Genomic DNA, 11,278 nt, shown 5'->3' on the forward strand with positions numbered 1-11,278 from the left:
CTCACTGCAACCTCTGCCTCCAGGATTCAAGCGATTCTCCTGCCTCAGCCTCCTGAGTAGCTGGGACTACAGGCACCTGCCACCAAGCCCAGCTAATTTTTTGTATTTTTAGTAGAGATGGAGTTTCACCATGTTAGCCAGAATGGTCTCGATCTCCTGACCTCATGATCCATCCGCCTTGGCCTCCCAAAAGTGCTGGGATTACAGTTGTGAGCCACCACACCCGATCTATAATCTATCTTTTCTTTTGACAGTTTTATTCTCACTACCCGCCCCACTACCCCAATTCCCCCCAAATTGGATTACTCTAGAACGGTTCTTTTTCTTCTCTTCTCTCTCTTCTACTTTTCCTCAAATCTGTAATAACAAGTAGTGGCAGGAGGGTTGATGAGTTTCACATGGGAAATGGGTACATGGTTTGGGTCCTTCTTTTTTCCTTTCCCTAAAATGGGCTTAAAGCTTATTTCAAATGAAATAATTTGCATAATTTTTATGGGGCATTTCTGAATTGGTAGCATGATAGAATAACCAGTTTCATGCAAATGGTAACAGTGAAACTGATTATTGCTGTGAAAAAAGTAATCTTTATTTTTCTATAACTCACTTTACCCTGACTTTGGGCTTCTATATATCATGCCTGATGCAGAAAGCTTAATCTTGTTGCCTTTTTCCTTCATCACCGAACTTGGATTGTCATTCTTTATTGCCTTCTTTCCTCAGCATTGATGGTAAGTTGTATGTGGGCAGCTGACACTCTGAGATTGTTAGAAAAAAAAGTTTTTATTTATTTATTTATATATTTTTAACTCATCCATTTTGTTACTATTCTGTTACCTTTGAAATGTCACGTATCCCTTTTGACCCTTGGGCATGTCATCCATCCACTCTGGCACATATCCCATCCAAGATGGCACTTTCTTGGATCTGGTCTTTGCTGTCTGTCACCACGGCACCCATCAGAGGGGTCTCCTTTTTGTATCCATCACCATGTCTGCTGTTCATTCTCCAGACTGAGAGGGAGAGGTGAAAGGAGTGCAGGGGAACCTAAACACGCTGACCAGCACTTCACAGGAGCATCATCAGGGTAACTTCTGGCTCATCTCTAATGGTCTATAGAGTTTTTCGAAAAAGGCATTGGCTTTATGGGTTAGGGCTATTTATGTTCAAATGATTTTTTTTTTTTTGACCATGGTGAATTATTTATCTTCTTGAACATTAGTTTCTCCATCTATAAAATGAGTGTAATAAGATCTACTTCAGTGTATAACTGTAAGTTTAAATGAGATGCTATTTGTAAATTACGTGATATACTTCCTGGTCCATAATAGACTTATGTTCAACTTCTACCCTCTAACAATGATCTGTAGGGTCTTAAGCAACTTCTTTTCTCTGGTTTTGAATTTCTTCCTTGACAAAATTAGGTCTATGGTAAAGGTGGGAAGGAAGGGTGGGAGTGATGAAAAAGAGGAAGCCATTAAACCAAGTAACATTTAAGGTTCTTTCCATTTTTAAAGTTCTATGATTCTTAGTTGAGGGGACAGAGGGAGTCTGTTTTATTAAAAGAAGTAGCCAGCCCCCTGGAACATAGAGCCAGCCTTGCCATGTACTTCTGTGTGATTCCCTGGCTCTGGGACTTCAGCAAAGGCCTTGGCCATGTTCTGGAGCTACAGAGTTTCCTTGGCTGTAGCTGGTCACTCACAGCATTGGGTGCACAGAGAAATGATGACTCTGCAAATGAATAAAAACAAAGATGCTATTTTTTTTTTTTAGAGGTTCCTAGGCTATCTTCCTTCTTACTTCCTCCCTCAAACAGAACTTTGAGAGCATCAGGCATTAAGACATTACTACCAGCCAGGCATGGTGGCTCACACCTGTAATCCCAGCACATTGGGAGGACAATGCAGGATTGCTTGACACCAAGAGTTCAAGACTAGTCTGGGCAACATAATGAGACTCCATCTCTACAAAAAATTGAAAAAATTAACCAGGCATGGTGGCCCATGCCTATAGTCTCAGCTACTTGGGATGCTGAGGCAGGAGGATTGCCTGAGCCCAGGAAGTGGAGGCTGCAGGGAGTCATGATCATGCCGCTGCACTCTACCCTGGGGGACAGTGAAATCCTGTCTCAAAAAAAAAAATCTACTGCTATTCAGCTACCACTTGCTGCTAATTTTCCGTGAGTCTCCTTTGTGTCACTTGTGTTCAACTTATGGCAATGTTTTCTGAGAAACACAACACTGTGACTGAGCTGAGCGTGGGGGCTTGCCAGGTAATAGTTAGCCTGACTTGGGTGGAACAGAGCCAGGCAGAGCCTGAATCATGCCCCTGACATTTGCTGGCTCTGTGACTTTGGAAAAACTTCTTATCCTCCCTGATACTTAGTTTCCTCATCTACAAAATGGAGATGTTGGGTACCATGTACGATCAAGCTCAATAGTAGCACAGAGAGTTGTAGTGAGGACCAGTGAGATAATGCCTGGGGCATTGTAAACCTGAGTCCTAATTCTCATCCAGGAGAAGACTGCCCTGGTGGCGGTTGCAGCTCTGTCACTTGTAGATGGGCTCTGGAGCAGGGAGTGGTTTCTGAGATGTGCCCCCTTTCCTGTGGTCCTTACCGCTGTCCTGAGGCTTGCTGTTCCTGGGTTGCACTGAAGGATTACAGCTTTGGGTTCCCTTCTTCCTGACTCACAGGGCCTGGGCAGGCCCCTTCATTACGTGATTTGTAGTCATCATGATCATCTTACTCGTGAAAAAGAAGCATGCTTTAAAATCATCTGGGGCCCTGTTGAATGAGTAAATACTTTCTTCACCAGGGATTTCTAACCTGGCATCCAAGGACTTTGGGCTGCAAGTCTGTGACTCCATGAAGTGGTCAGTCAAATTTTGATGTCAGAGACCATTTTTTCTGAGGAGAGGTCAATGTTTCCCACAGTTTCTCAAAGGCAGCTGTGTCTCCGAAAAGGCTGCAGGCCACTGTTTTCCCAGCACAGTACGCTTTGTTGATAGTAAAAGTGCATTTGACATGTTAAAAATCACACCTTGTGGGATGAGCAGAACTCTAAGAGGATCCTGGTGGTGAGGCCTAGAAACCAGGAGATGTGAGAGGAAGGCTATTCAATGGCCCAAGTGTGAGTGACTGGCCTCTGTCATCCTCCAGAGTGACTGGAAGGCCGTTCTTTCACTGAAGATCAATTGAAGTCCACATGCTCCAAATGCAAATTATTTGGTGGTGACCTCCTAGGACAGCATGGAAAAGATAATTATTTTTTGGACTTAAAACTACAAGGGAGCTTAAAAATTACCTAGTGTATGACACAAAGGAGACCTCAAGAGGTTAAGTGACTTGCCAACAAGCCAATGGCAACCTATGGCTTGAGTTGTACTCTCCTGACCTCCCCTTTCCGTCTTCCTTTTCTGAGAAAATTCTTGTAATTATTAGCTCCTGCAGACTCACAGATCATAAGTAGTTGGCTATTAGGGAAAATGCACAGAAGTCTTCAAGAAACCATAGGAAAACTGTAGAGATCATCTGGTAGCAGAAGGCTGAAGCAGGAGGACCGCCTGAGCCCAGAATGGGGAGGCCGCAGTGAGCCACGATTGTACCGCTGCACTCCAGTTTGGGTGACAGAGTGAGACCCTGTCTGAAAAAACAAACAACAACAAAACAACAAACACACAGAAAACTTATGGCAATTGAATTCTGGCAATTGAAGCTGCCAGAATTTAGAATATCTCCTGTTTTCCCTATGATTAGACTTCCTAACCTGGTTTAAACAGTTAACAATTCTGTGACAAAAAATTTATTTTTTTCTGACTATAAAAACAAGGTGGGAATATATAATAACAGGAAATTTTAAAAAGATGAAAGAAATCATTTGTAACCTCATAACCTTCATAACTAAGGGGTAACCCCTCATCGTGACTTGGAATGTTAACTTTTGATTTTCTCTTTATGTGTGTGTCTCTCTCTCTTCCTGTAGCTCTTTCTCTGATGTAGATTTTGATCATCCTGTGTCAAGTGTACTGCATCCTGCTTTTTTTCATTTATCATTATATCATCAAATATCTTCCATGCCATTAAAGAAACTTTAAAAAATATCACATGTAATGGTCACTGGGAGGCCATTGCATGACTTGACTTTGATCCCAGCTTAATTTAAACTTGACCCTGTGCCTGGGCATGTGTATCCATGGATATTGATATTCTAAATAGTGCTGTGATGAACATCTCCACCATAAATCCTTGTTCATACCTCTTATGACTTCCTTGGGGGCAGATAACTGGAAGTTGAGCTACTTGGGCAAGAGGCATGACCTTTTCCAAATCTCTTGATATCTACTGTCAAATTCAGAGACACTTTAAATGTGGAGAAAAGGTCAATGGAAAATGCTCTCCTCACACTTCTTTTACGAGACCGATTTACTGAGCTTGCTGACCCAAACCAAATTTTCTTTCCCTAACTTTAACATATCTGAAACTTGATAATTATTAAAAAGAATCCTATGTATATGGTAGATGCTCAATGAGGTGATTTCCTATACATTCATAAGGCAATTACTGAGCACTTACTGTGCTGAACAATGAGGGCAGTTGAGGATAAACAGATGATGAGAAAAAGCAACTCCCTAAATGATGATGTGTTTGAATGCTATTGCTGACTGAGTGGAAACTTTGGCTTCTAGGCACCATCTATGCCTTAAGTGAGGTTTCAGAGGCTGTTAGGATTAGTTATTGTATTTATTTACACAGTTTATTTCTTTGAGTATTTTCCTGACCCTCCCTCAATTCTGAAGAAGTTATGTATGATCTCTCTCTCCCTCCTTCCATATGCTTTCCCCTGCTTGCTGGGAACAGTATGGAAATACTTAGTTTACTGAGTGGTATTTGGGAAAAAAAATTTGTATACACACACACACACACACACATATATACACACACACACACACACACGTATATATATATATAATAATTTGCCCTTTTTTCCAGAAAGACAAAATGCTTACCCTTTCTCCTGTCTCTGTCTGCTTTTACCAAGGGCACTGAAGTTTTAGAAGGGTGCAGCAATTCATTCGTTCCCTACAGTAAGTCAGGGAGCATTTAGGAAATAGTCCTTTTCTCCCATTATGCACTCTACTCTCTCCTTCCCATTTCGTTTTCCTTCCTGCCTAATGGTACTTATATTATTTGGATGGAAAGGGGGCAATTACCCACATAAACATGACCACTATAGCGATAAAAGTCATCTATAATGTGATAATGGGTGAACAACAAACTAAACTTCTTTCCAATAACACCAGCCACAATCTATGTTTAATAAGGTTAATGTCTTCATACTGCTATTGGCTGAGGCTAAGAATGCCAAGGACAAAAGAAAGACCAGCCGGAACCATGATTTTCAGAAATGACTGAACCTGATTAGCATGCAAGCCCAGGGAAATGGGAAAGCAGGTGATGTTTGGATGAAGCCAACCTCATTTTTTGAGCTTAGGCGTCCAGTCCAATCTGGGAAGCCCCATGTCTACTGAAGAAAGGTGTAGGCTTTTGTTTGTTTTTTTTTGTATTTTTAGTTTGCTTGTCTAAGAAGAAAGTGAGCATGTGCCTTTAATTACTTTATTTTTATGTGTATCCCTTTGCTAGAATCCAGTTTTACTGAACATTTAGAATGTCTTTGCTCTAAAAGCAAAAACTTGTTTGAATAAGGACTAATTTTTCAACATGTAGACAAATATTTGAATAACTGGTGGAAATAACAAATTACTAGCAGAAAGTGACTTCATTGCTCTTTAAAGCAAAAAAGCACCCTTGGGAATTTCAAAGAAATGACTCCATTTTCATATCACTCCCTGTGGTAGCCATTTGATCTTGCTCTGGGGTAGACTGGGATGCAAGTTTATTTTTAATAAGAGGGCACCTACACATTTTCTCTGGGAAAACAAGCAGAGGAATGGATATTGGGTGAAATCAACCAAGATCTCTAAAAGTAATGATTATGTTTTAGTTATTTTCTTCAAGCAAAACTTGCTTGTAGGCACTGCCTTGAAGCAGTGTTGTTCTTTCCAAGAAGTTTAACGAGTGCTCATTATTTTGGCCATTTGCACTTTCCTGTTTCTCAGATTCCAACTGCATAATCCAATTACAGTTTGTGGATCTGGTTGGAAACTGGGTCAACAGGGGAATTCAGATTTTGAGCCATGTCAGTTTTGGGGAGAGAGAACTATTGTTGGATCCAGAATGGTGTTAAGAAGCAAGCCTTTGACAGAGTCAGGCCATCTGGTTTAATCTTGGTCTAGTTCATCCCAGTTTCGGGTTCTAGGACAGCAACTTAGCCATTCTTTGCGTAAGCTCTCTGGGTCTCAGCCCTTCATTTATATGAATGTCTGCCTCATAGGGTAAAGAAGGGATTTGAATGAAACCATGCACATGAGGTGCTTGGCACATGGCAACCGATGAATCTGTGTTACCTGATACTATTACACTGAAAACACAAAAATGGTAATTTTCTTGTTTCAGGATTGGCAGAATAGCACTCAGTAGATAAAACCAATACATTTGCAATCCACATGTGGCTTTTTCTCTAACCTCACACACATGCAAACCACTCCTCACACATATCACTGAATTTTCTTTCTCTGGTGCACAGACGTTTTTACATGTTGCCTGTAGAGTAGGTTAAAAAGTTTATATTCTCTTTTAAGATGTTTTCCTTTTTTCTGCCCAGTGATAATCATTTCCTGTACTCTATCTACGACATCATTTTCAAAATATGTTAGTGGCTGGTTTTTCTGGCATCAAGCCGATATTGCTGGCCTGAAGTTTCTGGAATCAAAACGTGGATTTCACAAAGTCTTGCTGAAGGTTGGGCATGAGATGTGTACACAAAATATAAAGTACGCAAAGTTGAGCATCCTAAAACACATACCACCTTGCCACTTGGATGAAGTCCAAGTTTTGTTGCATTTTCTTGCATTGAAGCCTTTTGGACTGGTGCCCAAACCCCGCATATTTCTCTACCTGAGGTCTCTGGACGTCATCCCCTTTAGGCTTCATGAGTTCTTCCACGTGCCAGAAATAAATGCAAACTTTTGCTTGTTTGGGCATTTTTCTATGAGGACTTGTTAGATTTCATTAGATTTTCAACATGGGCTTTGACCTAAAAAGGATAAACATCTTTGTCTTACCTGAACCTTCCTTCCACCCTTCTCATGCTGGCATCCCACTGCTGTCTGTAGCTACATGCTCGTCTCTACCCCAGGGTCTCTTCTCACAATATTTAACATATTCTGCTTTCCGACATGCCCACCACCCCCTGCTGCATCAGCATTTGATACCATCATTTGTTCTGTGACCACATCCACATTTTTTGGTTCATCCTCTTATTACCTGAACAATTTTTTAATCTAATATTTTTTCCTTCAAATCAACTATTCACTTCAATATGTTTAAAAAAGAAACTAGTGGATAGGTAACAAAAGATAAGTATGAAAGTTGGAGAAGACTATGGCCTCAGAGAAAAAATATTTCTATTGAAGCAGAAATAAAAGCCAAAGACTGGTGATGTCAGAGGAGAGGAGAGAATGTCAGAGGAGGGGAGACCCAGAGAGGATTGCGTGTGGCGCTGGTCATCTCTATTCTAGGGGATGAGAGCAAAAATCATCAAGAAAAAAGTGGGAACTGGGGATGGGCAGCAAACGAGGGAGTCTGGCTGACGTGTGGGAAAGGAGCTGGCACTCGTGTGGGAGAGAAAATGTATGTAGGGCAGGAGTGGGAAGGAGGGGAGCTGGGAGACAGGGTTCCAGAAATGGACACAAAGTGTTGGGTGAAAGATAGTGCCTAGGGTGAGGCTGTAAACGCAAAAGTTTTGGAAGCTGCAAAAAGATAGAGGCTGAAGAGGGCTAATGGGGGATGGGTGAATATGGAGGCGAAGGTGATACAGACTGGAGGCTAAGATTTTAAAAAGTGCATTTTATAGAGGAGGGTGTGGGGAGGGAGTGCAGAATGTCCCAGAATAGGGGTCTGGGGAGCTGGGAGAGACACTGTGAAATGGGCAGGGGCAGCGTGTGTGTATGTATGTGTGTGTGTGTGTGTGTGTGCGCGCGCGTGCGTGCGTGTGATGGGGAGAGGGTATGAAGAAAAAATGGGAACCATTTTCTTAATGTTGAAAACTACTGCGTTACAGTCTGTTCTTAAATCTGGTACAGAAATCTGAAGACCCGACTTTACTATTGGCAAAGACAGATAAACACTCTACAAATAGTGCTTGAAAAATGCCACTGTTTGGTTCAGATGGTGAAGAGGAACTCAGGAAGCCCTGGCAGTCTCTAGGAGGCTAGGGCAGTGGTTCTCAAATGATAGGGTGTGCAGAAATTCCCTGGAGGACTTGTGACAAAAAAGATTGCTAGGCCTACTCCCAGGGTTTCTGATTCAGCAGGTCTGGGGATGGAGCTCCAGTATCTGCATCTCTAGCAAGTCCTCGGTGGTGCTGATGCTGCCGGCATGGACCAGTTTTGAGAACCATACTTGGAGAAACACTTGGTTAGGAAAACTATATCTGTTACAGATTGATCAAAAGGCTCTTAAGTTCCTTTTGTACAATAAATCACTGCAATATAAAATGAGGTAAATGAACATTCTCTTTGAACTCTAAACTTCTAGACCAATATAAAACATTCTAAATGTGAAATGGAAACATTTACAGTTGTTATTGATTCTCATCAATGCAATGGTCAATAAAGATAAGAATCATGTTTTCAGTCTCCACTCTTGATTTTCTGCTTTGGTATGGATTTTTAGTTTGTTTTCTTCTGATATGCTGTGATTTCAGATTTAGTTTATGGTGGTGGCCCCTTTATGGCATGAAGGAAGGGGGATGCAGGGGAAGGCCAGGGAGATTTATCTCCCTGAGTCTTGGATTCAGTACAATTTTATAAGGATGTGATATCCTTATATCTGTGATCCTCCCTTCTAGCCAGTCAAGGGCAGGATAGCCAGTGGTGAGGGAGAAGTCTGCAGATGTGAGCCAGGATGCTCTTTTGGCCTGATAGCCATACTGTGGGTGTCTGTAGAACTCTCCTCTCTGCCTTCTGCTCACCGTGGTGGCTCTGGCCCTTCCTCTTGGTCTAGGCCTGAGTTTGGTGTGCTGGGAAGACACTTTGGGGGAAGGATAGGGCCCATTCCCAGAGCTTAACCAGAACAGATTTGACTGTGTCAGAAACCACTGCATCTCCTTGTGCACGTCTCATGATAAATTCACACAATGTGCTTACCTTGATAGATGCTGGCAGGGTAAACAAGAAGCTTTTAAATATTAGCATATATTTCACATTTTTCCTTGTTCAGCCCAGAAAGAGTTGTCCTTGCTCTTGATAAAGGATTCCAGGAATTGAGGCGATGATTAAGAGAGTTGTTTAATCATGAAAAGGGAAATGGTCCAATCAGTAACTAATAAAAATAAACACAGACAGGATGATGGATATTGACTTCTTAGTGCTCCTTGTTTTCAGCCATCAGTGACCTGAGTATGTTGTTTGCTATAGCTGTCTGTATTTGATGTATCTTCTGTAGAAAAGAGAAAAATACAGATAATTAGGGCACATCAGACTCAGAGATTGACTGCTCCAGGGTAGAGCTGCCAGATAAAATACAGGATGCCCCGTTAAATTTGATTTTCAGATAATGAATAATTTGCTGTATGGGACATACTTATCCTTTTGAAATTCAAATTGAACTGGGCATCCTGTATTTTTTATTTGCTAAATTTGGCAGCTCGACTTAAGGGGGAACTTTTGTTTTGGAAGCAGCCTCGATCAACACTCAAGACTCAGTTACCACTTGTCCTGCTTTGCTTCATCCAGAATGGTGACATTCTGTAAGTAGAAAGATGCAAATCTGCAGGTGATATTTATGAATTTAGGTTGACCTTAAGAATTCAGATTCATGATCTTAGAGGAGGAAAAAAAAATCAAGGCTGGTATTGACAGGAAGCCAAAAGTGACCCTTTCTGCCCTTTTTATGGCTGTCAGCTAATATCATCAGTTGGACACAAGCCGTAACCGTTGAGTAACAGACGGGCCACCTATGGATTAGCTGTGCTGCATTCAACATCTCTTTGAACAATAATTATAATCTGTTGGATGGAAATATCAATTTAAAGGTCAAGTGCTTTCATAAAAAATGTGATTATTCAGTATTTTATACTTTGAACCAAAGCACACACCAGAATTCACTGTATCACTGTCTTCTGTACAGCGCATATATGCTGAGAAATGGATTGCTTAATTATATGATTATCTGTCTTTAGGGAGGATATGTGAACGTGAATGGAAGCCGCCAGGAGAGGTACATTGCTTTACTTGTGATCCTTAATCTATATCTATAGCCATTACAGGTTACAAGTTGACTTTTAAAACAAATATCTAAAATATAAATTACTTTTACAATGCGAAGTAGGTGTTTTGGTGTAAAAGAGCTCCTTTGGCAGAAAAATAGACACATTACATGAGTGGGGCTCCAGGCTAACATCATTCCTTTCCCTTCCTCTGGTTTTTAGCAATAAGCCAGTCAAGAAGTGGGGATTAGGGGAAGACCCATCCTCCTAATTAACCAGGGCCAGGAAAAAGGCCATGCAGTTAACCTTTGCAAGTGAATCACCAAGTATAATAATAGAAAGACTGTCTTGTAGTGCATGAGAGTCCCAGGGAAATCGATGGATATCCCAGGAGTCATAAGAGCCAAAAGACTGGAGATGTTAGGGATGTGTAGCAGCCAAATGCCATTAGTCTGTGTGTTTCCCCCATCCTCTGGGGTTTATTGTTGAGAGGGGGTTCAGTGTGCGGGAGAAAATTAAGACTGTAATGTAGGTGTAAGCTAAAAATACAGCAGGGAAGCTGGGTCCAGCTACAGTGGCACATGAGGTAGGTGGTGAACGGGCAACCAGGTACCAACAGTTCTTCCTTCCCAAATCCAGCTCCAAATGATACCTTTGGCAAACTATTCCAATGGCCTTCTGATTTTTGGGCTAGTTTGGCTTTAACTTTGTATTTCATAACAAGAAATAGGAAGTAGTTGCAAAGGGTAGAAAAAAGAAACAAAATACTTGACAATTATGTTGCATTATGTCTCTTGACCAAAGGGTTCCATTGGCTGTTCAATCTTGAAGATAAATGCATTGCTTCTGCCCCCAAGGGCATCGAGTGACTTTGAACATCCTGTGCAGGGTCATTTCCTAATATGTGACATTGACTCCCCCTCACCCATCCTGTTCTTCATGGAATGCAAATA

General features: G+C 41.4%; 1 long non-coding RNA gene across 1 annotated transcript in view; it reads left to right on the forward strand.

The window, feature by feature from the left end:
• Positions 1-8,743, forward strand: part of LOC106993024 (uncharacterized) — a 29,504-nt gene extending 20,761 nt beyond the window's left edge. Inside the window, exon 3 of the long non-coding RNA XR_001439195.3 lies at positions 8,200-8,743. This is a non-coding gene — a long non-coding RNA (uncharacterized LOC106993024). The remainder of the gene's footprint in view (positions 1-8,199) is intronic.
• The last annotated feature ends 2,535 nt before the right edge of the window (positions 8,744-11,278 follow it).

Source organism: Macaca mulatta, chromosome 13, assembly GCF_049350105.2.
Source record: "Macaca mulatta isolate MMU2019108-1 chromosome 13, T2T-MMU8v2.0, whole genome shotgun sequence".
NCBI classification, from domain to species: Eukaryota; Metazoa; Chordata; class Mammalia; order Primates; family Cercopithecidae; genus Macaca; species Macaca mulatta.